The sequence below is a fragment of the Odontesthes bonariensis genome, chromosome 2 (assembly GCF_027942865.1).
Source record: "Odontesthes bonariensis isolate fOdoBon6 chromosome 2, fOdoBon6.hap1, whole genome shotgun sequence".
Taxonomy (NCBI): Eukaryota; Metazoa; Chordata; class Actinopteri; order Atheriniformes; family Atherinopsidae; genus Odontesthes; species Odontesthes bonariensis.
Window position 1 is genome coordinate 37,947,123 of NC_134507.1, and position 25,665 is coordinate 37,972,787.

The following is a 25,665-nucleotide window of genomic DNA, read 5'->3' on the forward strand; positions in this document are numbered from 1 at the left end:
GCAGCTGCGCAGTTGTCAGGTGAGGTCATACGGTGCAGTCACCCCAGGCAGGTGGGCGTTGCCTTAGTGATGGCAACAACGAGATGAGAATACGGCAGCATTTCTGCACTGGAGATATTAAGCCGTGAGGGTTTGCATCAACTTAGAATTTTCCCAGTGTGGGTGGGTGTGGCTCTAGAGACGGGGAGAGTGGAAAAACTAAATCAATTTGTGCTCCAAATTCCTTGGTTGTTGAAACAAGAACTGATCAGAAAGATGAAGAAAAGCCGGACTGTTTTAATCTGCAAGCTTTTCAGATTCAGGTTAGCTGCTGGCATGGCACTGCAGACAGTTGAATTTGCTGCACCGTCCGGCCGAGTGAGGCACCTGGAAAAGAGGTGTCAGCCTCTGACAGTTCCAACTCATACTTACCTGGCAGGGGAGATACCATGATCAAGAAGGTGGTTCACCCAGGACGAGACTCAGCCATTGCACACCGGCTGTACTGACCCTTGCGAATTCCCTAAATGTGGGAATCTCGACTGCATAATTTCTGGTAGTGGGGGACTGCGTTCGCGCTCTCCCCTGATTTGACTGTATAACGTGAATATCCCTGGGCAACTCTACCTTGGTTTTTGTCCTGGCGGTTCTGATTTAACGACACCTTTCCATCTTTAAAACCCATGTTTTGCAAGGTTTGCTGAATGCTGCGGCAGGTCTGCACAGCTGATATGCAGCTGCGCAGTTGTCAGGTGAGGTCATACGGTGCAGTCACCCCAGGCAGGTGGGCGTTGCCTTAGTGATGGCAACAACGAGATGAGAATACGGCAGCATTTCTGCACTGGAGATATTAAGCCGTGAGGGTTTGCCTCAACTAAGAATTTTCCCAGTGTGGGTGGGTGTGGCTCTAGAGACGGGGAGAGTGGAAAAACTAAATCAATTTGTGCTCCAAATTCCTTGGTTGTTGAAACAAGAACTGATCAGAAAGATGAAGAAAAGCCGGACTGTTTTAATCTGCAAGCTTTTCAGATTCAGGTTAGCTGCTGGCATGGCACTGCAGACAGTTGAATTTGCTGCACCGTCCTGCCGAGTGAAGCACCTGGAAAAGAGGTGTCAGCCTCTGACAGTTCCAACTCATACTTACCTGGCAGGGGAGATACCATGATCAAGAAGGTGATTCACCCAGGACGAGGCTCAGCCATTGCACACCGGCTGTACTGACCCTTGCGAATTCCCCAAATGTGGGAATCTCGACTGCATAATTTCTGGTAGTGGGGGACTGCGTTCGCGCTCTCCCCTGATTTGACTGTATAATGTAAATATCCCTGGGCAACTCTACCTTGGTTTTTGTTCTGGCGTTGCAGTGAGCACTCTTCAGCCGTTTCAGATGGTACAACTTTGCACTCCCGCCCACTCCACTGAGCACCATTCAAACAACAACAATTTAGCGCTCCAGCTTTGAACATGGGCACGGTCTCAACAAATAAGGTGACTCTACTCCGAGAAGTCACTTGGCACAGCAAGAAGATTTCCTTTGCACAGACAGAATGGGCTTCACCCGCAAAGGTAAAGCCTTCCAAAAATAGAAACAACTCATTAATGCTGCTCTCCACGGAAGTCTTTAGTAAAAGGCGAAAGACTTGTACGTTATGAAGAGAAACCAGAGTACGAGTATTTGACACTGCGGGAGCAGTGCATCAGGCTAGTTGGCATAGCCACCTTCCCCACGGTGAGCTTTGCTTGGTTGAGACGCTGGCTCCTCGGCCGACCAGGTAGGAACAATCGGGCCCTATTCAATGGCTGCTTTGTCTTTTACTCTGTGCAAAAGACTAGGGGTCTTGAGGCTTTGTTCTGATCGCTCATTGGGTGTAGAGGTTTTTTTCAAGCAATTCTCCCAGTCGGCCCAATCCCAGAGCCATCTCAAAGTGGAGTTCACTTTCACTCTCTTTTCGCAGACTAAAAGCCAGAGTTTTATCTCAGAAGCTAAGCAGAGTCGGGCCTGGTTAGTATTTGGATGGGGAGACCGCCTGGGAATACCAGGTGCTGTGAGCCTTTTGGCTTCTCCAGGCGCATGCAGTTTGACTGCGTCAAATGCAAAGGCAGTCCCTGTTTGACTTTTTGGAACTGCTCCTTTGTCAGGACAAAGTTAAATGTATGAGGATCAAAGGCAACCATGACCTGGGACACCTTAGCAGATCCAGGATCAGCAAGATGGATCACAGGGTGATCAACAGATGTTTCAACAAAAGACATGCAGAGAGAAGAGAAGAAAGAAAAATGCTTACAGCACCTGGTATTCCCAAGCGGTCTCCCATCCAAGTACTAACCAGGCCCGACCCTGCTTGGCTTCCGAGTTCGGACGAGATCGGGCGTGTTCAGGGCGGTGCGGCCGTAAGCCACAGTCCCCGTGACAAATATGTGTTACATAGGTGCTGGAACCATACGTTGCCCCTATTTTACCAGAGAGTTGGCTTGAGAGGCTGATGTTGAGCCTGCACGTCGACTTCCCTGATGTGATTGTTCTCTGCAGCTGAAAATGGGACTCTCAGATAACTTAGTGTGTGTCTGTCAAGCTCCTCTGTTCTCTGTGTGTAGTTTGGTGTTCATGGTCATACAGAGAAACCAGGGAAGCTCAATCCCACGACGTGCTCATAAACTGCGTCATTTCTAAAGATTATAGTTCCATTTTAGAAGTCAGAATACAATAGCTCCCTGAAACTACCACCATGTACCGCTGGTTTTGTTATTTCACAAGAGTTGGGAAGAGTGCACCGTTCCCGGCGGCACTGCAGTACCGGGTCGGTGCGTGGAGTGAGCGGAGCAAGCCCCTTTTTCAACCCCTGTGCCTAAAAATCCATTTAATATGTAGTCCTCATATAGAGGACGTATCAGATATTAAACTGATAAGAACAGATTTTTTTTCTTTTGAAAAAATTTATTGACACTAATACATCACATTTTCATAAAAACTTCATATTTAAGACATATGTTTTACCTATGAATAAAAACATCAATAAATAAGTGTAATCTGTATAACCACATTTAAAACAACAACAATAAAACAAGTTTTCCATGGGATATTACAGATAAGGTCAATGTTGTCTAAGGTAAAAGTTACATGTGAAGTAGTTCTCATGCGAGTAGCAGTTTGTATTGAGTGTCTTTAAAAAGGAGTGTATTAGTTAAAATGCTCTCTTCCAAGTCCATTTTTTGTGCAGGAGCGTAGTGAGTCCCTACCCAGGGAAACTCATTTCGCTCCCCCAAACAGTAGGTCTCGGGATCCTGTCGTGGTGCTCAGAGGAGATCCCCACCCTGTTGCTCCTTCCCACCTGCCTCACCCGGAGAGCCAGGCCGTCGCTGCTTTGACCTTTTTGTGTGTAGCTCCGGCTCCTTCATCCGAATGAGCACAGAGGCGATTCTTCTTTGTGGATGTGTCCTAGGCCCGCCGCCTGCAGCTCCGGCCGCTTGAGCCGCCGCTGCGGCCATCCGGATCACAGCCACGGGGGGGATCTGCATGCGCTTCCTCACCAGCAAGTTCCTGGAGGTCCACATGGCGTCTTTCATAGCGGCTAGGGTGAGCCACTGCTTGGCAAAGTCATTCTTTTTTATTTTTGTTTGGCTCACCCCATAGAGCACGAGTTGTGCTGTGAGGACCTCCCTTGCTGGCAAGTACGGGAATTGCAAGGAGCCGGCTGTTGCCCACTGGTCTGCAGCAGCGCTGCACTCCCAGAGCAGGTGCCTCACCGACTCGGGCGCGCCACAACCAGGTCGCGGGCAGGTTGAGATCGCTGACATGCCCCGGGAGTGCATAACGGACCTGACTGGGAGGATCTCATGAGCCACCATCCACGACAGGTCCCGGAGTCTGTTTGGGAGAGCGGAATGGTTGACGTTGCACCAAACTGTTGAGGGCTCGCCGAACGCGAGCCCACGCACTGGACTCACTGGTTCCCGCTCCTGCACAACAGAAATCAAAGAGCGGTGGTTTGTTAAAACATGCAACTCCTCTGCCTCCAAGTTAAAATGCTTTAAGAACGTCTCGATAAAAGCATAGGATGGTGGCAGGCTAAAAGACACAGGCACTTTTAGGTCGGTGGGTAAAATCTTCAGTCTTCTGAGGTAAGAACCCATCCAGAATCGTGTCATTGCTTTAGTTTTGGGGTTTCCGGATGGGTCTGTGGCCTGTAGGATGTGCAGTGTAGTGTATCTGCTTCCTAAAAACAAATAAAAATCAGGCACTCCTTTTCCTCCTTTCTCTTTTTGTTTCTTCATTACATCTCTCCTCAGTCTTTCCCACTTGGAGCCCCACAGAAAATAAAAAATGGCTCGGTCCAGGTCTAAAAGCACTTTTCTAGGTGGGATAAAAACAGAACTGATTAGTAAAAGCAAAGGTAAAATCACGGCTTTGATGATTAAAACCTTTCCTTCAATGGTCAGTCCTCTAAGTCCCCAGTATCCTAGTCTTTGCTTTACTTTCCCTACCACGTCTGGCCAGTTTGATGTCCCTCCCCCTTCCTTGTCAAAATTAATCCCCAGTATTTTCTGTTTTGTCTGGGTTATAGTCACGGGGAGTCCTGCAGTCTCAGTCGCTGTCCATGGCCCGTAAAATTGGGCTTGGGTCTTGTTTCTGTTTAGTTTTGCCCCAGAGGCCCGTCCATACCAGTCAGTCAAGTCCAGAGTCCTATTGATGGATAATAGGTCTGTACATAAAATGTTTATATCGTCCATATATAAAACACACTTTGTTGATAGTCCCCCGCTCCCCGGGACTCTCACCCCATTGATTCGGTGGTCCCTTCTCAAGCTCTGTGCCAGTGGTTCCACACAGATGATGTAGAGGAGGGCAGATAACGGACAACCCTGACGGACACCGCAGTGGATGTTTACTGCTTTTGTCAGATGCCCGTTAACAAGGAATTTGCTGGTAATGCCCCGGTACAGCAGACCCACCCAAGCTATAAACCTTTCTGGGAACCCCATTTTTTGCAGTACCTGGAAAAGGTACTGGTGCGAGACCCGATCAAAGGCTTTCTCAAAGTCTAAATTTAGGACTGCTAGCCGAATGTTTCTGTCTCTCGCATAACAGATGGTGTCTCGGATCAGTACGAGGCTGTCGGTTATCTTCCTCCCCGGGATGGCACAGGCTTGATCCGGGTGAATCAGGTCTTCTAAAAACAAGGACATACGTGAGACTAAAAGTTTACTAAAAAGTTTACAGTCAAAGTTTAAAAGTGTAATCGGTCTCCAATTCTTCAAGTCAGTCTTGTCCTTTTTTTTGTGAAGAAGAGTCACTATCCCTGCTCTAAAACTGTCAGGAAGTCGCTCAAGTTGCTCAAATTCCATAAAAACAGTAAACAAGTCAGGTGCTAAAATATCCCAAAAGGTCAAATAAAATTCCAAGGGAAGTCCATCTTGTCCTGGGGACTTCCCTTTTCTAAAATTTGTAAAACATTTATTTAACTCTGAAATTGTAAAATCTTGGGTTAAAAGCACACTGTCTTTTACTGTTTTTTCTATGAAATTTAAAACTTCTGTCATGGTGTCCATTTCAACAGGTTTTTGTTCGTACAATTCACGATAAAATTGTTCAACAACTTGTTTAATTTCTTCCATTGAATCAACTGTGCACCCGTTCTCTTTTGTTAGCTTTAAAATGGCCCCCCCTTTATTCACAATTTTCTTAAAAAAATACCTTGTGCACTTCTCTCCTTCCTCTATTTCTCGTTCCCTGCTTCTTAAAATGACACCCTTACTTTTAATATCTGCTAAAATCGACATCTCTGTTTTCACTTGTTTTATTTCATCATTAAAATCCATCCCTTGTTGGTTTAATTTAAAATAGCGCTGTAGTCGCTTCTGCAGTCCCATCATGCGTCTGTTTTCCCTATTCTTTTTTCTCCTACCTGCCTGTCTAAAGAAAGTCTGGGTCTTTTCCTTCACCATTTCCCACCAGTGTGCACGTGTATCGTAAAAGTCTTGAAGGGTCTGCCACTCGTGGTACTGCTCCCGGTACTGACTAACTATTTCATTTTCTTTTAAAAGGGAGCAGTTTAGTTTCCACAGACCACTTCCGGAAGTCACACCCGAAGAGAGTGATAGGGTGCAGGAAAGCATTAGGTGATCAGAAAAGAAAACGGGGCTCAATCTAGCATCGGTTGGTGGGCAGTCCCGTGTAAAAAGGTAGTCTATACGAGAGGCTCTGGTGCCATCACCACTGAACCAGGTGAAGCCCTCCTCTCTGGGATGCATGGTTTTAAAACAGTCCTGAAGTTTAAAATCCTTGCATATGCCCTGTAATAAAACCGATGTTTTGTCAACTTTAAAAAATTCCCCTGCTCTTTTTCTGTCACTCCTGCTTAAAATACAGTTAAAATCACCCCCTAAAACTAGTGGTGCCCTGCCTAGCATGTGGGACTGCAGGTCTTCTAAAAGGTCATACCGGTCATTTTTTCCGTTAAAGCCATAAATATTTAAGAGGTTAAAATCTTGTCCCATAAAAGTCAAATGTGCTAAAAGTGCCCGTCCGTCTCTCACCACAGTGCTGCCCTTCACCAGAACCTGAGGGTTTTTGATCAAAATGGCCACTCCATCATTTTTGTTTTGGTTGGATCCACTCCACAATGATGTCTGTGGCCACATCTCCTCCCACTGTCTGTAGTGCTTTAAAAACGGTAGGCCGCATTCCTGTATTAAAAGAACATCTGACTTAAAAGAACTAAGAAAGGATAAAACACTCTGGGCTCTAACTTTTGACTTTACACTTCTCACATTAATAGTTGAGAGAGTGAGTGTCATGAGTATGGTTAAAAACAACAGGTATGACATCTTAAAAGACTAAATGAGGGTTAAAACATTTAAAATGTCTTAAAAGCAGTTATGTAATTTCTTGTGAACGGAGCTCTTCCTTCACTTCTACAGGTGAGAGGCGAGGGTGTTGAGCTCTATTCCCCGGTCGGACTCTGGGGGTCGGCCTCTGTTGCAAGGTTTTGTTAAACTTTGAGTCTCTAGGGGTTGATTGCAGAACTACATTTAAAAAAGAGACCTCATTTGGTGAATTGGAGGGGAAGACTCTGGGCTCCTCCACAGATGAACTGTCTGAGGTAGTCCCAGCTCTTCCCCTCTTCTCTGAGACTATAGGAGAATCAGAGGACAATTCTGATGCAAGCCTCTTTGTTTGCTGGGCATCTGGGAGGGAGGCATCCTCACTATCATCCTGTGATTGGACTTCTTCACATTCTGAACTAGCTCCGCCTTCTGCCTGCACCACCTCCTCCTCCTCCTCTCCAGAACTCTCCATTGGTGGGGGTGTAGCAGGCCCCTCCCCCTCCTCGGCCTCACCTGACTGCTGTCCACCATTCAGGGATTTTGGCGGGAAGTTTGAATTTTCCAGCCCAGCTGTTTCAAGTAGCTCGTTAACTGCCTCGGTCTGCCCTCCATTTCCTTCCCGCGTTTTTTTGGATTTCAATTTGTTGGCAAAGGATTTTGGGCAATCTCTGAAGAGGTGGTTTGATTCTCCACAGAGATTGCACTTTCTGCCATTCGTACACTCTTCGAAGGTGTGACCGATTCCTCTACATTTGCCACAAAACACCTTCGTGCAGGCCTCCACCAGGTGCCCGTGCTCCCCACATTTGCGGCAGAGTTTGGGCTGTCCCTGGTAGTGGATGTAGCCTCTGTTTTCTCCCAAGACAATCATTGATGGGAGATGTTTCAGGCCCTGGAAGCCCTGGGGGTCTTGCCATTGTTGGATGGGAACCCTCCAGGCGCAGTTCCAGATGCCGTCAACATCCCTCACCTTCATTGCCTGGCCTTTAACAGTGCAGAATCTTCCCAACCATATACAGATATCTTCTGCGTTCACCATTTCATTGAACATTCTGACAATTACTGTCTTCAGAGTATTGTCAGTAAGTTTCTCAACAGTAAACACAGAAAACTGGGCTTGCACATTACCAAATCTCGTCCAAAACTCCTGCAGCAAAGCTGCAGTGCGAAAACTTACATCGAAACCTTTGTTAAAAGGCAATGACAGGATGCAATTCAAATCGTCTGGCTTGAAGTTCAATATGTTTTGAATTAGCTTCTGAGAGAAGTCCAATCTGGACATCTCTATAAGCTTTCCTTCTTTTTCTTTAAATAAAAATCTAGCGCTGTGGTGCCTCCTCATGCCAGCATAGTTTGCCGACATGATGGAGGCACCACAAACAGTTTTTAAATAAAATGCTTAAAAGAACAAAAATAAATATCACACTAAAAGCCCAATAAAAGAGTAAAAAGTGGATGAAAAGGTACTAAAAATGGATACTTACCTTCCTCTAAAAAAAATGGAACACCGACACCGACCCTGTGTCAGCTGAAACTCGTTCAAAAAAGCAAAAACCTGGGAAAAAAAAGGGTAATACAAGAAAATTTAAAGAGAAAGAACTCCAACTACAAACGACTTGGAATACTTTGATCGAACGCAAAAAAGAACCTCCAAAGCGAGAAAAATTTAATGCCGAAGAGGCATAAAATAGTCCACCCAAAGGAGGCGATCGCAGTCTTAGCCAAAAGGCCGAGAAGCGATAACCCTCCACTGTTTCACGTCCGAGAGCCCTTCCTGGCACAATGCGCACTTGTGGCGGTGCTCTTTTTTTGCCTACAAAGCGTCACTTTGCACCTCCGCCCACCCGCTGCAGTGAGCACTCTTCAGCCGTTTCAGATGGTACAACTTTGCACTCCCGCCCGCTCCACTGAGCACCGTTCAAACAACAACAATTTAGCGCTCCAGGCTTTGAACATGGGCACAGTCTCAAGAAATAAGGTGACTCTACTCCGAGAAGTCACTTGGCACAGCAAGAAGATTTCCTTTGCACAGACAGAATGGGCTTCACCCGCAAAGGTAAAGCCTTCCAAAAATAGAAACAACTCATTAATGCTGCTCTCCACGGAAGTCTTTAGTAAAAGGCGAAAGACTTGTACGTTATGAAGAGAAACCAGAGTACGAGTATTTGACACTGCAGGAGCAGTGCATCAGGCTAGTTGGCATAGCCACCTTCCCCACGGTGAGCTTTGCTTGGTTGAGACGCTGGCTCCTCGGCCGACCAGGTAGGAACAATCGGGCCCTATTCAATGGCTGCTTTGTCTTTTACTCTGTGCAAAAGACTAGGGGTCTTGAGGCTTTGTTCTGACCGCTCATTGGGTGTAGAGGTTTTTTTCAAGCAATTCTCCCAGTCGGCCCAATCCCAGAGCCATCTCAAAGTGGAGTTCACTTTCACTCTCTTTTCGCAGACTAAAAGCCAGAGTTTTATCTCAGAAGCTAAGCAGAGTCGGGCCTGGTTAGTACTTGGATGGGGAGACTGCCTGGGAATACCAGGTGCTGTAAGCCTTTTGGCTTCTCCAGGCGCATGCAGTTTGACTGCGTCAAATGCAAAGGCAGTCCCTGTTTGACTTTTTGGAACTGCTCCTTTGTCAGGACAAAGTTAAATGTATGAGGATCAAAGGCAACCATGACCTGGGACACCTTAGCAGATCCAGGATCAGCAAGATGGATCACAGGGTGATCAACAGATGTTTCAACAAAAGACATGCAGAGAGAAGAGAAGACAAGAGAGAAAAATGCTTACAGCACCTGGTATTCCCAAGCGGTCTCCCATCCAAGTACTAACCAGGCCCGACCCTGCTTGGCTTCCGAGTTCGGACGAGATCGGGCGTGTTCAGGGCGGTGTGGCCGTAAGCCACAGTCCCCGTGACAAATATGTGTTACATAGGTGCTGGAACCATACGTTGCCCCTATTTTACCAGAGAGTTGGCTTGAGAGGCTGATGTTGAGCCTGCACGTCGACTTCCCTGATGTGATTGTTCTCTGCAGCTGAAAATGGGACTCTCAGATAACTTAGTGTGTGTCTGTCAAGCTCCTCTGTTCTCTGTGTGTAGTTTGGTGTTCATGGTCATACAGAGAAACCAGGGAAGCTCAATCCCACGACGTGCTCATAAACTGCGTCTTTTCTAAAGATTATAGTTCCATTTTAGAAGTCAGAATACAATGGCTCCCTGAAACTACCACCATGTACCGCTGGTTTTGTTATTTCACAAGTGTTGGGAAGAGTGCACCGTTCCCGGCGGCACTGCAGTACCGGGTCGATGCGTGGAGTGAGCGGAGCAAGCCCCTTTTTCAACCCCTGTGCCTAAAAATCCATTTAATATGTAGTCCTCATATAGAGGACATATCAGATATTAAACTGATAAGAACAGATACTACACTTGATCTTAGCCAAAAGGCCGAGAAGCGATAACCCTCCACTGTTTCACGTCCGAGAGCCCTTCCTGGCACAATGCGCACTTGTGGCGGTGCTCTTTTTTTGCCTACAAAGCGTCACTTTGCACCTCCGCCCACCCGCTGCAGTGAGCACTCTACAGCCGTTTCAGATGGTACAACTTTGCACTCCCGCCCGCTCCACTGAGCACCGTTCAAACAACAACAATTTAGCGCTCCAGGCTTTGAACATGGGCACGGTCTCAAGAAATAAGGTGACTCTACTCCGAGAAGTCACTTGGCACAGCAAGAAGATTTCCTTTGCACAGACAGAATGGGCTTCACCCGCAAAGGTAAAGCCTTCCAAAAATAGAAACAACTCATTAATGCTGCTCTCCACGGAAGTCTTTAGTAAAAGGCGAAAGACTTGTACGTTATGAAGAGAAACCAGAGTACGAGTATTTGACACTGCGGGAGCAGTGCATCAGGCTAGTTGGCATAGCCACCTTCCCCACGGTGAGCTTTGCTTGGTTGAGACGCTGGCTCCTCGGCCGACCAGGTAGGAACAATCGGGCCCTATTCAATGGCTGCTTTGTCTTTTACTCTCTGCAAAAGACTAGGGGTCTTGAGGCTTTGTTCTGACCGCTCATTGGGTGTAGAGGTTTTTTTCAAGCAATTCTCCCAGTCGGCCCAATCCCAGAGCCATCTCAAAGTGGAGTTCACTTTCACTCTCTTTTCGCAGACTAAAAGCCAGAGTTTTATCTCAGAAGCTAAGCAGAGTCGGGCCTGGTTAGTACTTGGATGGGGAGACCGCCTGGGAATACCAGGTGCTGTAAGCCTTTTGGCTTCTCCAGGCGCATGCAGTTTGACTGCGTCAAATGCAAAGGCAGTCCCTGTTTGACTTTTTGGAACTGCTCCTTTGTCAGGACAAAGTTAAATGTATGAGGATCAAAGGCAACCATGACCTGGGACACCTTAGCAGATCCAGGATCAGCAAGATGGATCACAGGGTGATCAACAGATGTTTCAACAAAAGACATGCAGAGAGAAGAGAAGACAAGAGAGAAAAATGCTTACAGCACCTGGTATTCCTAAGCGGTCTCCCATCCAAGTACTAACCAGGCCTGACCCTGCTTGGCTTCCAAGTTCGGACGAGATCGGGCGTGTTCAGGGCGGTGTGGCCGTAAGCCACAGTCCCCGTGACAAATATGTGTTACATAGGTGCTGGAACCATACGTTTCCCCTATTTTACCAGAGAGTTGGCTTGAGAGGCTGATGTTGAGCCTGCACGTCGACTTCCCTGATGTGATTGTTCTCTGCAGCTGAAAATGGGACTCTCAGATAACTTAGTGTGTGTCTGTCAAGCTCCTCTGTTCTCTGTGTGTAGTTTGGTGTTCATGGTCATACAGAGAAACCAGGGAAGCTCAATCCCACGACGTGCTCATAAACTGCGTCTTTTCTAATGATTACAGTTCCATTTTAGAAGTCAGAATACAATGGCTCCCTGAAACTACCACCATGTACCGCTGGTTTTGTTATTTCACAAGAGTTGGGAAGAGTGCACCGTTCCCGGCGGCACTGCAGTACCGGGTCGATGCGTGGAGTGAGCGGAGCAAGCCCCTTTTTCAACCCCTGTGCCTAAAAATCCATTTAATATGTAGTCCTCATATAGAGGACGTATCAGATATTAAACTGATAAGAACAGATACTACACTTGATCTTAGCCAAAAGGCCGAGAAGCGATAACCCTCCACTGTTTCACGTCCGAGAGCCCTTCCTGGCACAATGCGCACTTGTGGCGGTGCTCTTTTTTTGCCTACAAAGCGTCACTTTGCACCTCCGCCCACCCGCTGCAGTGAGCACTCTTCAGCCGTTTCAGATGGTACAACTTTGCACTCCCGCCCGCTCCACTGAGCACCGTTCAAACAACAACAATTTAGCGCTCCAGGCTTTGAACATGGGCACGGTCTCAAGAAATAAGGTGACTCTACTCCGAGAAGTCACTTGGCACAGCAAGAAGATTTCCTTTGCACAGACAGAATGGGCTTCACCCGCAAAGGTAAAGCCTTCCAAAAATAGAAACAACTCATTAATGCTGCTCTCCACGGAAGTCTTTAGTAAAAGGCGAAAGACTTGTACGTTACGAAGAGAAACCAGAGTACGAGTATTTGACACTGCGGGAGCAGTGCATCAGGCTAGTTGGCATAGCCACCTTCCCCACGGTGAGCTTTGCTTGGTTGAGACGCTGGCTCCTCGGCCGACCAGGTAGGAACAATCGGGCCCTATTCAATGGCTGCTTTTTCTTTTACTCTGTGCAAAAGACTAGGGGTCTTGAGGCTTTGTTCTGACCGCTCATTGGGTGTAGAGGTTTTTTTCAAGCAATTCTCCCAGTCGGCCCAATCCCAGAGCCATCTCAAAGTGGAGTTCACTTTCACTCTCTTTTCGCAGACTAAAAGCCAGAGTTTTATCTCAGAAGCTAAGCAGAGTCGGGCCTGGTTAGTACTTGGATGGGGAGACCGCCTGGGAATACCAGGTGCTGTAAGCCTTTTGGCTTCTCCAGGCGCATGCAGTTTGACTGCGTCAAATGCAAAGGCAGTCCCTGTTTGACTTTTTGGAACTGCTCCTTTGTCAGGACAAAGTTAAATGTATGAGGATCAAAGGCAACCATGACCTGGGACACCTTAGCAGATCCAGGATCAGCAAGATGGATCACAGGGTGATCAACAGATGTTTCAACAAAAGACATGCAGAGAGAAGAGAAGACAAGAGAGAAAAATGCTTACAGCACCTGGTATTCCCAAGCGGTCTCCCATCCAAGTACTAACCAGGCCCGACCCTGCTTGGCTTCCGAGTTCAGACGAGATCGGGCGTGTTCAGGGCGGTGTGGCCGTAAGCCACAGTCCCCGTGACAAATATGTGTTACATAGGTGCTGGAACCATACGTTGCCCCTATTTTACCAGAGAGTTGGCTTGAGAGGCTGATGTTGAGCCTGCACGTCGACTTCCCTGATGTGATTGTTCTCTGCAGCTGAAAATGGGACTCTCAGATAACTTAGTGTGTGTCTGTCAAGCTCCTCTGTTCTCTGTGTGTAGTTTGGTGTTCATGGTCATACAGAGAAACCAGGGAAGCTCAATCCCACGACGTGCTCATAAACTGCGTCTTTTCTAATGATTACAGTTCCATTTTAGAAGTCAGAATACAATGGCTCCCTGAAACTACCACCATGTACCGCTGGTTTTGTTATTTCACAAGAGTTGGGAAGAGTGCACCGTTCCCGGCGGCACTGCAGTACCGGGTCGATGCGTGGAGTGAGCGGAGCAAGCCCCTTTTTCAACCCCTGTGCCTAAAAATCCATTTAATATGTAGTCCTCATATAGAGGACGTATCAGATATTAAACTGATAAGAACAGATACTACACTTGATCTTAGCCAAAAGGCCGAGAAGCGATAACCCTCCACTGTTTCACGTCCGAGAGCCCTTCCTGGCACAATGCGCACTTGTGGCGGTGCTCTTTTTTTGCCTACAAAGCGTCACTTTGCACCTCCGCCCACCCGCTGCAGTGAGCACTCTTCAGCCGTTTCAGATGGTACAACTTTGCACTCCCGCCCGCTCCACTGAGCACCGTTCAAACAACAACAATTTAGCGCTCCAGGCTTTGAACATGGGCACGGTCTCAAGAAATAAGGTGACTCTACTCCGAGAAGTCACTTGGCACAGCAAGAAGATTTCCTTTGCACAGACAGAATGGGCTTCACCCGCAAAGGTAAAGCCTTCCAAAAATAGAAACAACTCATTAATGCTGCTCTCCACGGAAGTCTTTAGTAAAAGGCGAAAGACTTGTACGTTATGAAGAGAAACCAGAGTACGAGTATTTGACACTGCGGGAGCAGTGCATCAGGCTAGTTGGCATAGCCACCTTCCCCACGGTGATCTTTGCTTGGTTGAGACGCTCGCTCCTCGGCCGACCAGGTAGGAACAATCGGGCCCTATTCAATGGCTGCTTTGTCTTTTACTCTGTGCAAAAGACTAGGGGTCTTGAGGCTTTGTTCTGACCGCTCATTGGGTGTAGAGGTTTTTTTCAAGCAATTCTCCCAGTCGGCCCAATCCCAGAGCCATCTCAAAGTGGAGTTCACTTTCACTCTCTTTTCGCAGACTAAAAGCCAGAGTTTTATCTCAGAAGCTAAGCAGAGTCGGGCCTGGTTAGTACTTGGATGGGGAGACCGCCTGGGAATACCAGGTGCTGTAAGCCTTTTGGCTTCTCCAGGCGCATGCAGTTTGACTGCGTCAAATGCAAAGGCAGTCCCTGTTTGACTTTTTGGAACTGCTCCTTTGTCAGGACAAAGTTAAATGTATGAGGATCAAAGGCAACCATGACCTGGGACATCTCAGCAGATCCAGGATCAGCAAGATGGATCACAGGGTGATCAACAGATGTTTCAACAAAAGACATGCAGAGAGAAGAGAAGACAAGAGAGAAAAGTGCTTACAGCACCTGGTATTCCCAAGCGGTCTCCCATCCAAGTACTAACCAGGCCCGACCCTGCTTGGCTTCCGAGTTCGGACGAGATCGGGCGTGTTCAGGGCGGTGTGGCCGTAAGCCACAGTCCCCGTGACAAATATGTGTTACATAGGTGCTGGAACCATACGTTGCCCCTATTTTACCAGAGAGTTGGCTTGAGAGGCTGATGTTGAGCCTGCACGTCGACTTCCCTGATGTGATTGTTCTCTGCAGCTGAAAATGGGACTCTCAGATAACTTAGTGTGTGTCTGTCAAGCTCCTCTGTTCTCTGTGTGTAGTTTGGTGTTCATGGTCATACAGAGAAACCAGGGAAGCTCAATCCCACGACGTGCTCATAAACTGCGTCTTTTCTAAAGATTATAGTTCCATTTTAGAAGTCAGAATACAATGGCTCCCTGAAACTACCACCATGTACCGCTGGTTTTGTTATTTCACAAGAGTTGGGAAGAGTGCACCGTTCCCGGCGGCACTGCAGTACCGGGTCGATGCGTGGAGTGAACGGAGCAAGCCCCTTTTTCAACCCCTGTGCCTAAAAATCCATTTAATATGTAGTCCTCATATAGAGGACGTATCAGATATTAAACTGATAAGAACAGATACTACACTTGATCTTAGCCAAAAGGCCGAGAAGCGATAACCCTCCACTGTTTCACGTCCGAGAGCCCTTCCTGGCACAATGCGCACTTGTGGCGGTGCTCTTTTGTTGCCTACAAAGCGTCACTTTGCACCTCCGCCCACCCGCTGCAGTGAGCACTCTTCAGCCGTTTCAGATGGTACAACTTTGCACTCCCGCCCGCTCCACTGAGCACCGTTCAAACAACAACAATTTAGCGCTCCAGGCTTTGAACATGGGCACGGTCTCAAGAAATAAGGTGACTCTACTCCGAGAAGTCACTTGGCACAGCAAGAAGATTTCCTTTGCACAGACAGAATGCACTGCATGAAAAGAGGGATTTGTGGATGTATGTGGCCCCTTACATGTCCGCATACGTTAAGCCCCTGCATTTGCGGTGGTAAAAGTGAAAACTTGGCCCAAATTGTCGCAAATTGACCTGGCAACTGCTCCCCCATGCCCCCCTCCCCTCCCCTACTTAGGAGAGCCTTTAATATGTAAATGCCAGTGATCAGGTCAGGAGCTGCCACAGTCATTTTCAAGTGGGGTGGGGTGAGGTGAGGTGGGGGGTGGGCAGGCCTGTTTCTACACGTTCACTATCACCTCCAACTCCAGCCAAGTTTGTTGCTGTGTTGTCTTGAAAAAGAAGAGGTGCACGCTGTCTGCTGGTGACAGGTGATGCATATCTGTTTTTTTTTTCTCCCAAACACCTCTTTTGTAACCGCTTTTTGTGGGCAAAATTCAAGGATTCAAGGTTTCAAAGGTTTATTGTCATGTGTGCAGTTAGAAACGTGTTTCCCTGAACAATGAAATTATTTTCTTTGTTGCCCGCACTGGATGTCCAAATGTATAATAATAAAGATAAGATAAAGATAAAATAAGCATGCAACAGCAATATTCTAAAAGGTTTCTTAAATAAAATAGAAATATAGAAATAAAAATATAGAAATCTGGCCTGTATACATAATGTGCAGTAGTGCGCTCAGTGTTTTATTGTGTATGGCTTAATTCGGTGTCACAATGGTCACAATATCGCCGAGGTCTTTTCTTTGTCCTTGCAGAGTCCATTTTTGTGTCAAAACAGTGCAAATTGCCAGCTGTGGTCAGACAACATTAAATAGCAAAAGGACGGGAGGTTGTCTCGCGAGTATTCCGTGTAATGACGTATACGCATATGATTGGTGGAGCTTAACGGCTCGCATAAGCTCTCGTTCAATCACGTATGAGAAACATTGTGTCGTGCAGTGTAAACAAAAAGTTTAAGGAGCAGATCTGGCGGCAGAAAGACAGACAGAAAGGCAGACAGAGTCCCGTACTGTGAAAACTGCCCTGGTTTGTGCAATACAATGGCTGGAAGACGACTAGCTTTCAACTCCCCAGCAACTCTCTGCGGGTCTACAGGTTTGTGTGTTTTTTTCTACTTGCACATGACCATTTGATTGTTTAATTTTAGTCTTGTTGACACTGTACAGCACTTGGGACAGTTCTCGCTGATTTTAAATGTGCTGTATATTAAACTTACTTACTCACTTGCTTACAGGCAGATAAAATGAAAGTCTTGTTGAATGCTATGACCGGGATGTCTCGTATGGTGGCCAGCACTGTGGATATGGTCGTGGAGAGGGTGCTGGGGGGAATCGACCAGAGATTCGCTAGGTTGGAGGTAAGATGGCCGTCGAGAACGGACTGAAGTTACATTCCAGAGAAGTTGAAGAGCGCAAGAGAAGGCGGATACAGAATCCGAAAATCGCGGTAAGAGTAGGTTATTGACTGTGGCTTTAGGCTAAACTCAACTTAATTGTGTCCATCACGTGAAAACCAGTGTGAGTTGCTTTATTTAAAAAAATGAATTTCGTGTTTTCAATTTATAGGAAGCAGTTCGCCGCCTGCATAACTCACCGTGGCATTATAATCCAGGTCAAGGGTAAGAATAAGTGAATGTTCTCCCAATATCTAGTTGAGTTGGACCCGATGTTACGTTAATGCAGTTTTTTTTATTAACCATAGGCCTTTTGTTTTTACAGGCTACTGTCACCTCACAATATGGATGTAACGAGTCGCTTGAAGGAGGCGGTGTCAAACAGTCCGAACTTCAGAGAGGCAGACGGGGACACTATCGAGGGTGAGCGGCGCTGGCTTTTACCACGGCTGGCACTGACACTTTTAAGCACTGGTCATTTTATTCATTCCTCTTGTTTGTTTTTTTCAGCTGCGTGACGGACCTGTGTGCTGTGCTACAGGCGCGTCTTGAAGCCAACCCGAAATACTCACAGTCTCACCACAGAAGAGTGAAAGAGAGTAAGAACATATACGCTGTCAATATGACTTTTGTTACTTTATAGACAAGTTGTCAATATGCTGTGCATGGATTATTTATTGGTTATTCCAACAGCTCCCAGAAGCCAGCTTCTGATCCAGGATGAGGACGTCTGACAACTCCCGCAGACCCTGCAGGGACCGGAGTGATGCGAAGAATGCGGATTCCAAACGGCGGCGTTTAGGCTTATTGTGTATATTGTAGGCTACAGCAGTGTGTGTATATAGTTTTCAATTCTTTATTATCAACATGGTTCTTATTACAATGTAAGCTATGTACATTGTGTGGTGTGGCAATAAAAGCGCTTTAAAAAAAAAAAAGTTTCCTTTTTCATTCTCAATAGAATCACGTCATTCATGCCTGCATTAGCCTAGTCATAGTGCAGCTTATAAGAATGACGTGAATATATGAAGTACACAAACATCCCAGGAATATTAGTAATCATAATCACAATTATTAATCATAATTACTGAATGATATGCCCATATAAAGTATGCATATATTAACCTTATTGGCCAATGGGCGGACAGCTTTACAGGAGCTTTTTTATGTAATCACGTGCCTTTTTCGTCCAATACCAGTGAGGCCAGTGAGAGGTCCAGGCACTCTCACAGCGGGGTGCTAATCGCTGGGCCATTAGCACCCCGCTGTGAGAGCCCGCCGCGAGTCGGGTTCGTTTCTGACGATTTTCGGGCTCAACAAACTTAAAGTTTGTCTGCCTGCAAGCGCCCAGGTGCGTCCGAAAATTAGGCAAATTCGCGGAAGTTCACTGCCGTCCACAGTGACACAAATCCCTCTTTTCGTGCAGTGATGGGCTTCACCCGCAAAGGTAAAGCCTTCCAAAAATAGAAACAACTCATTAATGCTGCTCTCCACGGAAGTCTTTAGTAAAAGGCGAAAGACTTGTACGTTATGAAGAGAAACCAGAGTACGAGTATTTGACACTGCGGGAGCAGTGCATCAGGCTAGTTGGCATAGCCACCTTCCCCACGGTGAGCTTTGCTTGGTTGAGACGCTGGCTCCTCGGCCGACCAGGTAGGAACAATCGGGCCCTATTCAATGGCTGCTTTGTCTTTTACTCTCTGCAAAAGACTAGGGGTCTTGAGGCTTTGTTCTGACCGCTCATTGGGTGTAGAGCTTTTTTTCAAGCAATTCTCCCAGTCGGCCCAATCCCAGAGCCATCTCAAAGTGGAGTTCACTTTCACTCTCTTTTCGCAGACTAAAAAGCCAGAGTTTTATCTCAGAAGCTAAGCAGAGTCGGGCCTGGTTAGTACTTGGATGGGGAGACCGCCTGGGAATACCAGGTGCTGTAAGCCTTTTGGCTTCTCCAGGCGCATGCAGTTTGACTGCGTCAAATGCAAAGGCAGTCCCTGTTTGACTTTTTGGAACTGCTCCTTTGTCAGGACAAAGTTAAATGTATGAGGATCAAAGGCAACCATGACCTGGGACACCTTAGCAGATCCAGGATCAGCAAGATGGATCACAGGGTGATCAACAGATGTTTCAACAAAAGACATGCAGAGAGAAGAGAAGACAAGAGAGAAAAATGCTTACAGCACCTGGTATTCCCAAGCGGTCTCCCATCCAAGTACTAACCAGGCCCGACCCTGCTTGGCTTCCGAGTTCGGACGAGATCGGGCGTGTTCAGGGCGGTGTGGCCGTAAGCCACAGTCCCCGTGACAAATATGTGTTACATAGGTGCTGGAACCATACGTTGCCCCTATTTTACCAGAGAGTTGGCTTGAGAGGCTGATGTTGAGCCTGCACGTCGACTTCCCTGATGTGATTGTTCTCTGCAGCTGAAAATGGGACTCTCAGATAACTTAGTGTGTGTCTGTCAAGCTCCTCTGTTCTCTGTGTGTAGTTTGGTGTTCATGGTCATACAGAGAAACCAGGGAAGCTCAATCCCACGACGTGCTCATAAACTGCGTCTTTTCTAAAGATTATAGTTCCATTTTAGAAGTCAGAATACAATGGCTCCCTGAAACTACCACCATGTACCGCTGGTTTTGTTATTTCACAAGAGTTGGGAAGAGTGCACCGTTCCCGGCGGCACTGCAGTACAGGGTCGATGCGTGGAGTGAACGGAGCAAGCCCCTTTTTCAACCCCTGTGCCTAAAAATCCATTTAATATGTAGTCCTCATATAGAGGACATATCAGATATTAAACTGATAAGAACAGATACTACACTTGATCTTAGCCAAAAGGCCGAGAAGCGATAACCCTCCACTGTTTCACGTCCGAGAGCCCTTCCTGGCACAATGCGCACTTGTGGCGGTGCTCTTTTGTTGCCTACAAAGCGTCACTTTGCACCTCCGCCCACCCGCTGCAGTGAGCACTCTTCAGCCGTTTCAGATGGTACAACTTTACACTCCCGCCCGCTCCACTGAGCACCGTTCAAACAACAACAATTTAGCGCTCCAGGCTTTGAACATGGGCACGGTCTCAAGAAATAAGGTGACTCTACTCCGAGAAGTCACTTGGCACAGCAAGAAGATTTCCTTTGCACAGACAGAATGGGCTTCACCCGCAAAGGTAAAGCCTTCCAAAAATAGAAACAACTCATTAATGCTGCTCTCCACGGAAGTCTTTAGTAAAAGGCGAAAGACTTGTACGTTATGAAGAGAAACCAGAGTACGAGTATTTGACACTGCGGGAGCAGTGCATCAGGCTAGTTGGCATAGCCACCTTCCCCACGGTGAGCTTTGCTTGGTTGAGACGCTGGCTCCTCGGCCGACCAGGTAGGAACAATCGGGCCCTATTCAATGGCTGCTTTGTCTTTTACTCTGTGCAAAAGACTAGGGGTCTTGAGGCTTTGTTCTGACCGCTCATTGGGTGTAGAGGTTTTTTTCAAGCAATTCTCCCAGTCGGCCCAATCCCAGAGCCATCTCAAAGTGGAGTTCACTTTCACTCTCTTTTCGCAGACTAAAAGCCAGAGTTTTATCTCAGAAGCTAAGCAGAGTCGGGCCTGGTTAGTACTTGGATGGGGAGACCGCCTGGGAATACCAGGTGCTGTAAGCCTTTTGGCTTCTCCAGGCGCATGCAGTTTGACTGCGTCAAATGCAAAGGCAGTCCCTGTTTGACTTTTTGGAACTGCTCCTTTGTCAGGACAAAGTTAAATGTATGAGGATCAAAGGCAACCATGACCTGGGACACCTTAGCAGATCCAGGATCAGCAAGATGGATCACAGGGTGATCAACAGATGTTTCAACAAAAGACATGCAGAGAGAAGAGAGAAAAATGCTTACAGCACCTGGTATTCCCAAGCGGTCTCCCATCCAAGTACTAACCAGGCCCGACCCTGCTTGGCTTCCGAGTTCGGACGAGATCGGGCGTGTTCAGGGCGGTGTGGCCGTAAGCCACAGTCCCCGTGACAAATATGTGTTACATAGGTGCTGGAACCATACGTTGCCCCTATTTTACCAGAGAGTTGGCTTGAGAGGCTGATGTTGAGCCTGCACGTCGACTTCCCTGATGTGATTGTTCTCTGCAGCTGAAAATGGGACTCTCAGATAACTTAGTGTGTGTCTGTCAAGCTCCTCTGTTCTCTGTGTGTAGTTTGGTGTTCATGGTCATACAGAGAAACCAGGGAAGCTCAATCCCACGACGTGCTCATAAACTGCGTCTTTTCTAAAGATTATAGTTCCATTTTAGAAGTCAGAATACAATGGCTCCCTGAAACTACCACCATGTACCGCTGGTTTTGTTATTTCACAAGAGTTGGGAAGAGTGCACCGTTCCCGGCGGCACTGCAGTACCGGGTCGATGCGTGGAGTGAACGGAGCAAGCCCCTTTTTCAACCCCTGTGCCTAAAAATCCATTTAATATGTAGTCCTCATATAGAGGACGTATCAGATATTAAACTGATAAGAACAGATACTACACTTGATCTTAGCCAAAAGGACGAGAAGCGATAACCCTCCACTGTTTCACGTCCGAGAGCCCTTCCTGGCACAATGCGCACTTGTGGCGGTGCTCTTTTGTTGCCTACAAAGCGTCACTTTGCACCTCCGCCCACCCGCTGCAGTGAGCACTCTTCAGCCGTTTCAGATGGTACAACTTTGCACTCCCGCCCGCTCCACTGAGCACCGTTCAAACAACAACAATTTAGCGCTCCAGGCTTTGAACATGGGCACGGTCTCAAGAAATAAGGTGACTCTACTCCGAGAAGTCACTTGGCACAGCAAGAAGATTTCCTTTGCACAGACAGAATGGGCTTCACCCGCAAAGGTAAAGCCTTCCAAAAATAGAAACAACTCATTAATGCTGCTCTCCACGGAAGTCTTTAGTAAAAGGCGAAAGACTTGTACGTTATGAAGAGAAACCAGAGTACGAGTATTTGACACTGCGGGAGCAGTGCATCAGGCTAGTTGGCATAGCCACCTTCCCCACGGTGAGCTTTGCTTGGTTGAGACGCTGGCTCCTCGGCCGACCAGGTAGGAACAATCGGGCCCTATTCAATGGCTGCTTTGTCTTTTACTCTGTGCAAAAGACTAGGGGTCTTGAGGCTTTGTTCTGACCGCTCATTGGGTGTAGAGGTTTTTTTCAAGCAATTCTCCCAGTCGGCCCAATCCCAGAGCCATCTCAAAGTGGAGTTCACTTTCACTCTCTTTTCGCAGACTAAAAGCCAGAGTTTTATCTCAGAAGCTAAGCAGAGTCGGGCCTGGTTAGTACTTGGATGGGGAGACCGCCTGGGAATACCAGGTGCTGTAAGCCTTTTGGCTTCTCCAGGCGCATGCAGTTTGACTGCGTCAAATGCAAAGGCAGTCCCTGTTTGACTTTTTGGAACTGCTCCTTTGTCAGGACAAAGTTAAATGTATGAGGATCAAAGGCAACCATGACCTGGGACACCTTAGCAGATCCAGGATCAGCAAGATGGATCACAGGGTGATCAACAGATGTTTCAACAAAAGACATGCAGAGAGAAGAGAAGAGAAGAGAGAAAAATGCTTACAGCACCTGGTATTCCCAAGCGGTCTCCCATCCAAGTACTAACCAGGCCCGACCCTGCTTGGCTTCCGAGTTCGGACGAGATCGGGCGTGTTCAGGGCGGTGTGGCCGTAAGCCACAGTCCCCGTGACAAATATGTGTTACATAGGTGCTGGAACCATACGTTGCCCCTATTTTACCAGAGAGTTGGCTTGAGAGGCTGATGTTGAGCCTGCACGTCGACTTCCCTGATGTGATTGTTCTCTGCAGCTGAAAATGGGACTCTCAGATAACTTAGTGTGTGTCTGTCAAGCTCCTCTGTTCTCTGTGTGTAGTTTGGTGTTCATGGTCATACAGAGAAACCAGGGAAGCTCAATCCCACGACGTGCTCATAAACTGCGTCTTTTCTAAAGATTATAGTTCCATTTTAGAAGTCAGAATACAATGGCTCCCTGAAACTACCACCATGTACCGCTGGTTTTGTTATTTCACAAGAGTTGGGAAGAGTGCACCGTTCCCGGCGGCACTGCAGTACCGGGTCGATGCGTGGAGTGAACGGAGCAAGCCCCTTTTTCAACCCCTGTGCCTAAAAATCCATTTAATATGTAGTCCTCATATAGAGGACGTATCAGATATTAAACTGATAAGAACAGATACTACACTTGATCTTAGCCAAAAGGCCGAGAAGCGATAACCCTCCACTGTTTCACGTCCGAGAGCCCTTCCTGGCACAATGCGCACTTGTGGCGGTGCTCTTTTGTTGCCTACAAAGCGTCACTTTGCACCTCCGCCCACCCGCTGCAGTGAGCACTCTTCAGCCGTTTCAGATGGTACAACTTTGCACTCCCGCCCGCTCCACTGAGCACCGTTCAAACAACAACAATTTAGCGCTCCAGGCTTTGAACATGGGCACGGTCTCAAGAAATAAGGTGACTCTACTCCGAGAAGTCACTTGGCACAGCAAGAAGATTTCCTTTGCACAGACAGAATGGGCTTCACCCGCAAAGGTAAAGCCTTCCAAAAATAGAAACAACTCATTAATGCTGCTCTCCACGGAAGTCTTTAGTAAAAGGCGAAAGACTTGTACGTTATGAAGAGAAACCAGAGTACGAGTATTTGACACTGCGGGAGCAGTGCATCAGGCTAGTTGGCATAGCCACCTTCCCCACGGTGAGCTTTGCTTGGTTGAGACGCTGGCTCCTCGGCCGACCAGGTAGGAACAATCGGGCCCTATTCAATGGCTGCTTTGTCTTTTACTCTGTGCAAAAGACTAGGGGTCTTGAGGCTTTGTTCTGACCGCTCATTGGGTGTAGAGGTTTTTTTCAAGCAATTCTCCCAGTCGGCCCAATCCCAGAGCCATCTCAAAGTGGAGTTCACTTTCACTCTCTTTTCGCAGACTAAAAGCCAGAGTTTTATCTCAGAAGCTAAGCAGAGTCGGGCCTGGTTAGTACTTGGATGGGGAGACCGCCTGGGAATACCAGGTGCTGTAAGCCTTTTGGCTTCTCCAGGCGCATGCAGTTTGACTGCGTCAAATGCAAAGGCAGTCCCTGTTTGACTTTTTGGAACTGCTCCTTTGTCAGGACAAAGTTAAATGTATGAGGATCAAAGGCAACCATGACCTGGGACACCTTAGCAGATCCAGGATCAGCAAGATGGATCACAGGGTGATCAACAGATGTTTCAACAAAAGACATGCAGAGAGAAGAGAAGAGAGAAAAATGCTTACAGCACCTGGTATTCCCAAGCGGTCTCCCATCCAAGTACTAACCAGGCCCGACCCTGCTTGGCTTCCGAGTTCGGACGAGATCGGGCGTGTTCAGGGCGGTGTGGCCGTAAGCCACAGTCCCCGTGACAAATATGTGTTACATAGGTGCTGGAACCATACGTTGCCCCTATTTTACCAGAGAGTTGGCTTGAGAGGCTGATGTTGAGCCTGCACGTCGACTTCCCTGATGTGATTGTTCTCTGCAGCTGAAAATGGGACTCTCAGATAACTTAGTGTGTGTCTGTCAAGCTCCTCTGTTCTCTGTGTGTAGTTTGGTGTTCATGGTCATACAGAGAAACCAGGGAAGCTCAATCCCACGACGTGCTCATAAACTGCGTCTTTTCTAAAGATTATAGTTCCATTTTAGAAGTCAGAATACAATGGCTCCCTGAAACTACCACCATGTACCGCTGGTTTTGTTATTTCACAAGAGTTGGGAAGAGTGCACCGTTCCCGGCGGCACTGCAGTACCGGGTCGATGCGTGGAGTGAACGGAGCAAGCCCCTTTTTCAACCCCTGTGCCTAAAAATCCATTTAATATGTAGTCCTCATATAGAGGACGTATCAGATATTAAACTGATAAGAACAGATACTACACTTGATCTTAGCCAAAAGGCCGAGAAGCGATAACCCTCCACTGTTTCACGTCCGAGAGCCCTTCCTGGCACAATGCGCACTTGTGGCGGTGCTCTTTTGTTGCCTACAAAGCGTCACTTTGCACCTCCGCCCACCCGCTGCAGTGAGCACTCTTCAGCCGTTTCAGATGGTACAACTTTGCACTCCCGCCCGCTCCACTGAGCACCGTTCAAACAACAACAATTTAGCGCTCCAGGCTTTGAACATGGGCACGGTCTCAAGAAATAAGGTGACTCTACTCCGAGAAGTCACTTGGCACAGCAAGAAGATTTCCTTTGCACAGACAGAATGGGCTTCACCCGCAAAGGTAAAGCCTTCCAAAAATAGAAACAACTCATTAATGCTGCTCTCCACGGAAGTCTTTAGTAAAAGGCGAAAGACTTGTACGTTATGAAGAGAAACCAGAGTACGAGGATTTGACACTGCGGGAGCAGTGCATCAGGCTAGTTGGCATAGCCACCTTCCCCACGGTGAGCTTTGCTTGGTTGAGACGCTGGCTCCTCGGCCGACCAGGTAGGAACAATCGGGCCCTATTCAATGGCTGCTTTGTCTTTTACTCTGTGCAAAAGACTAGGGGTCTTGAGGCTTTGTTCTGACCGCTCATTGGGTGTAGAGGTTTTTTTCAAGCAATTCTCCCAGTCGGCCCAATCCCAGAGCCATCTCAAAGTG

At 47.4% G+C, this 25,665-nt stretch overlaps 29 non-coding genes and 1 pseudogene across 29 annotated transcripts; 2 read left to right on the forward strand and 28 right to left on the reverse strand.

The window, feature by feature from the left end:
• The first annotated feature begins 403 nt into the window (after window positions 1–403).
• LOC142366209 (U1 spliceosomal RNA) lies at window positions 404–567 on the forward strand. The gene has a single exon (XR_012766744.1). It is a non-coding gene; the product is annotated as a U1 spliceosomal RNA (small nuclear RNA).
• A 548-nt stretch (window positions 568–1,115) lies between these two features.
• Window positions 1,116–1,279, forward strand: LOC142365982 (U1 spliceosomal RNA). The gene has a single exon (XR_012766690.1). It is a non-coding gene; the product is annotated as a U1 spliceosomal RNA (small nuclear RNA).
• Window positions 1,280–1,535: 256 nt separating this feature from the next.
• LOC142373727 (U5 spliceosomal RNA) lies at window positions 1,536–1,648 on the reverse strand. The gene has a single exon (XR_012768561.1). It is a non-coding gene; the product is annotated as a U5 spliceosomal RNA (small nuclear RNA).
• Window positions 1,649–2,257: 609 nt separating this feature from the next.
• Window positions 2,258–2,376, reverse strand: LOC142375344 (5S ribosomal RNA). Its single transcript, XR_012768932.1, has one exon. It is a non-coding gene; the product is annotated as a 5S ribosomal RNA (ribosomal RNA).
• A 364-nt stretch (window positions 2,377–2,740) lies between these two features.
• On the reverse strand, window positions 2,741–2,918 carry LOC142370497 (U2 spliceosomal RNA; annotated as a pseudogene).
• Window positions 2,919–8,850: 5,932 nt separating this feature from the next.
• On the reverse strand, window positions 8,851–8,963 carry LOC142373732 (U5 spliceosomal RNA). The gene has a single exon (XR_012768562.1). It is a non-coding gene; the product is annotated as a U5 spliceosomal RNA (small nuclear RNA).
• A 614-nt stretch (window positions 8,964–9,577) lies between these two features.
• Window positions 9,578–9,696, reverse strand: LOC142374304 (5S ribosomal RNA). Its single transcript, XR_012768688.1, has one exon. It is a non-coding gene; the product is annotated as a 5S ribosomal RNA (ribosomal RNA).
• Window positions 9,697–10,060: 364 nt separating this feature from the next.
• Window positions 10,061–10,251, reverse strand: LOC142368584 (U2 spliceosomal RNA). Its single transcript, XR_012767384.1, has one exon. It is a non-coding gene; the product is annotated as a U2 spliceosomal RNA (small nuclear RNA).
• Window positions 10,252–10,556: 305 nt separating this feature from the next.
• Window positions 10,557–10,669, reverse strand: LOC142373738 (U5 spliceosomal RNA). Its single transcript, XR_012768563.1, has one exon. It is a non-coding gene; the product is annotated as a U5 spliceosomal RNA (small nuclear RNA).
• A 614-nt stretch (window positions 10,670–11,283) lies between these two features.
• On the reverse strand, window positions 11,284–11,402 carry LOC142401161 (5S ribosomal RNA). The gene has a single exon (XR_012773087.1). It is a non-coding gene; the product is annotated as a 5S ribosomal RNA (ribosomal RNA).
• A 364-nt stretch (window positions 11,403–11,766) lies between these two features.
• LOC142368679 (U2 spliceosomal RNA) lies at window positions 11,767–11,957 on the reverse strand. Its single transcript, XR_012767407.1, has one exon. It is a non-coding gene; the product is annotated as a U2 spliceosomal RNA (small nuclear RNA).
• A 305-nt stretch (window positions 11,958–12,262) lies between these two features.
• LOC142374210 (U5 spliceosomal RNA) lies at window positions 12,263–12,375 on the reverse strand. The gene has a single exon (XR_012768664.1). It is a non-coding gene; the product is annotated as a U5 spliceosomal RNA (small nuclear RNA).
• A 614-nt stretch (window positions 12,376–12,989) lies between these two features.
• LOC142374596 (5S ribosomal RNA) lies at window positions 12,990–13,108 on the reverse strand. Its single transcript, XR_012768753.1, has one exon. It is a non-coding gene; the product is annotated as a 5S ribosomal RNA (ribosomal RNA).
• A 364-nt stretch (window positions 13,109–13,472) lies between these two features.
• Window positions 13,473–13,663, reverse strand: LOC142368686 (U2 spliceosomal RNA). The gene has a single exon (XR_012767408.1). It is a non-coding gene; the product is annotated as a U2 spliceosomal RNA (small nuclear RNA).
• A 305-nt stretch (window positions 13,664–13,968) lies between these two features.
• On the reverse strand, window positions 13,969–14,081 carry LOC142373742 (U5 spliceosomal RNA). Its single transcript, XR_012768564.1, has one exon. It is a non-coding gene; the product is annotated as a U5 spliceosomal RNA (small nuclear RNA).
• A 614-nt stretch (window positions 14,082–14,695) lies between these two features.
• On the reverse strand, window positions 14,696–14,814 carry LOC142374358 (5S ribosomal RNA). The gene has a single exon (XR_012768699.1). It is a non-coding gene; the product is annotated as a 5S ribosomal RNA (ribosomal RNA).
• A 364-nt stretch (window positions 14,815–15,178) lies between these two features.
• On the reverse strand, window positions 15,179–15,369 carry LOC142368091 (U2 spliceosomal RNA). Its single transcript, XR_012767252.1, has one exon. It is a non-coding gene; the product is annotated as a U2 spliceosomal RNA (small nuclear RNA).
• A 3,114-nt stretch (window positions 15,370–18,483) lies between these two features.
• On the reverse strand, window positions 18,484–18,596 carry LOC142373748 (U5 spliceosomal RNA). The gene has a single exon (XR_012768565.1). It is a non-coding gene; the product is annotated as a U5 spliceosomal RNA (small nuclear RNA).
• Window positions 18,597–19,211: 615 nt separating this feature from the next.
• On the reverse strand, window positions 19,212–19,330 carry LOC142374368 (5S ribosomal RNA). The gene has a single exon (XR_012768701.1). It is a non-coding gene; the product is annotated as a 5S ribosomal RNA (ribosomal RNA).
• Window positions 19,331–19,694: 364 nt separating this feature from the next.
• LOC142369825 (U2 spliceosomal RNA) lies at window positions 19,695–19,885 on the reverse strand. The gene has a single exon (XR_012767715.1). It is a non-coding gene; the product is annotated as a U2 spliceosomal RNA (small nuclear RNA).
• Window positions 19,886–20,190: 305 nt separating this feature from the next.
• Window positions 20,191–20,303, reverse strand: LOC142373755 (U5 spliceosomal RNA). Its single transcript, XR_012768566.1, has one exon. It is a non-coding gene; the product is annotated as a U5 spliceosomal RNA (small nuclear RNA).
• A 604-nt stretch (window positions 20,304–20,907) lies between these two features.
• On the reverse strand, window positions 20,908–21,026 carry LOC142374378 (5S ribosomal RNA). Its single transcript, XR_012768703.1, has one exon. It is a non-coding gene; the product is annotated as a 5S ribosomal RNA (ribosomal RNA).
• Window positions 21,027–21,390: 364 nt separating this feature from the next.
• On the reverse strand, window positions 21,391–21,581 carry LOC142370095 (U2 spliceosomal RNA). The gene has a single exon (XR_012767789.1). It is a non-coding gene; the product is annotated as a U2 spliceosomal RNA (small nuclear RNA).
• Window positions 21,582–21,886: 305 nt separating this feature from the next.
• LOC142373762 (U5 spliceosomal RNA) lies at window positions 21,887–21,999 on the reverse strand. The gene has a single exon (XR_012768567.1). It is a non-coding gene; the product is annotated as a U5 spliceosomal RNA (small nuclear RNA).
• A 614-nt stretch (window positions 22,000–22,613) lies between these two features.
• LOC142374384 (5S ribosomal RNA) lies at window positions 22,614–22,732 on the reverse strand. The gene has a single exon (XR_012768704.1). It is a non-coding gene; the product is annotated as a 5S ribosomal RNA (ribosomal RNA).
• A 364-nt stretch (window positions 22,733–23,096) lies between these two features.
• Window positions 23,097–23,287, reverse strand: LOC142368098 (U2 spliceosomal RNA). Its single transcript, XR_012767254.1, has one exon. It is a non-coding gene; the product is annotated as a U2 spliceosomal RNA (small nuclear RNA).
• Window positions 23,288–23,592: 305 nt separating this feature from the next.
• Window positions 23,593–23,705, reverse strand: LOC142373766 (U5 spliceosomal RNA). The gene has a single exon (XR_012768568.1). It is a non-coding gene; the product is annotated as a U5 spliceosomal RNA (small nuclear RNA).
• Window positions 23,706–24,314: 609 nt separating this feature from the next.
• LOC142374388 (5S ribosomal RNA) lies at window positions 24,315–24,433 on the reverse strand. Its single transcript, XR_012768705.1, has one exon. It is a non-coding gene; the product is annotated as a 5S ribosomal RNA (ribosomal RNA).
• Window positions 24,434–24,797: 364 nt separating this feature from the next.
• Window positions 24,798–24,988, reverse strand: LOC142368104 (U2 spliceosomal RNA). Its single transcript, XR_012767258.1, has one exon. It is a non-coding gene; the product is annotated as a U2 spliceosomal RNA (small nuclear RNA).
• Window positions 24,989–25,293: 305 nt separating this feature from the next.
• Window positions 25,294–25,406, reverse strand: LOC142373773 (U5 spliceosomal RNA). Its single transcript, XR_012768570.1, has one exon. It is a non-coding gene; the product is annotated as a U5 spliceosomal RNA (small nuclear RNA).
• Between the last annotated feature and the right edge of the window lie 259 nt (window positions 25,407–25,665).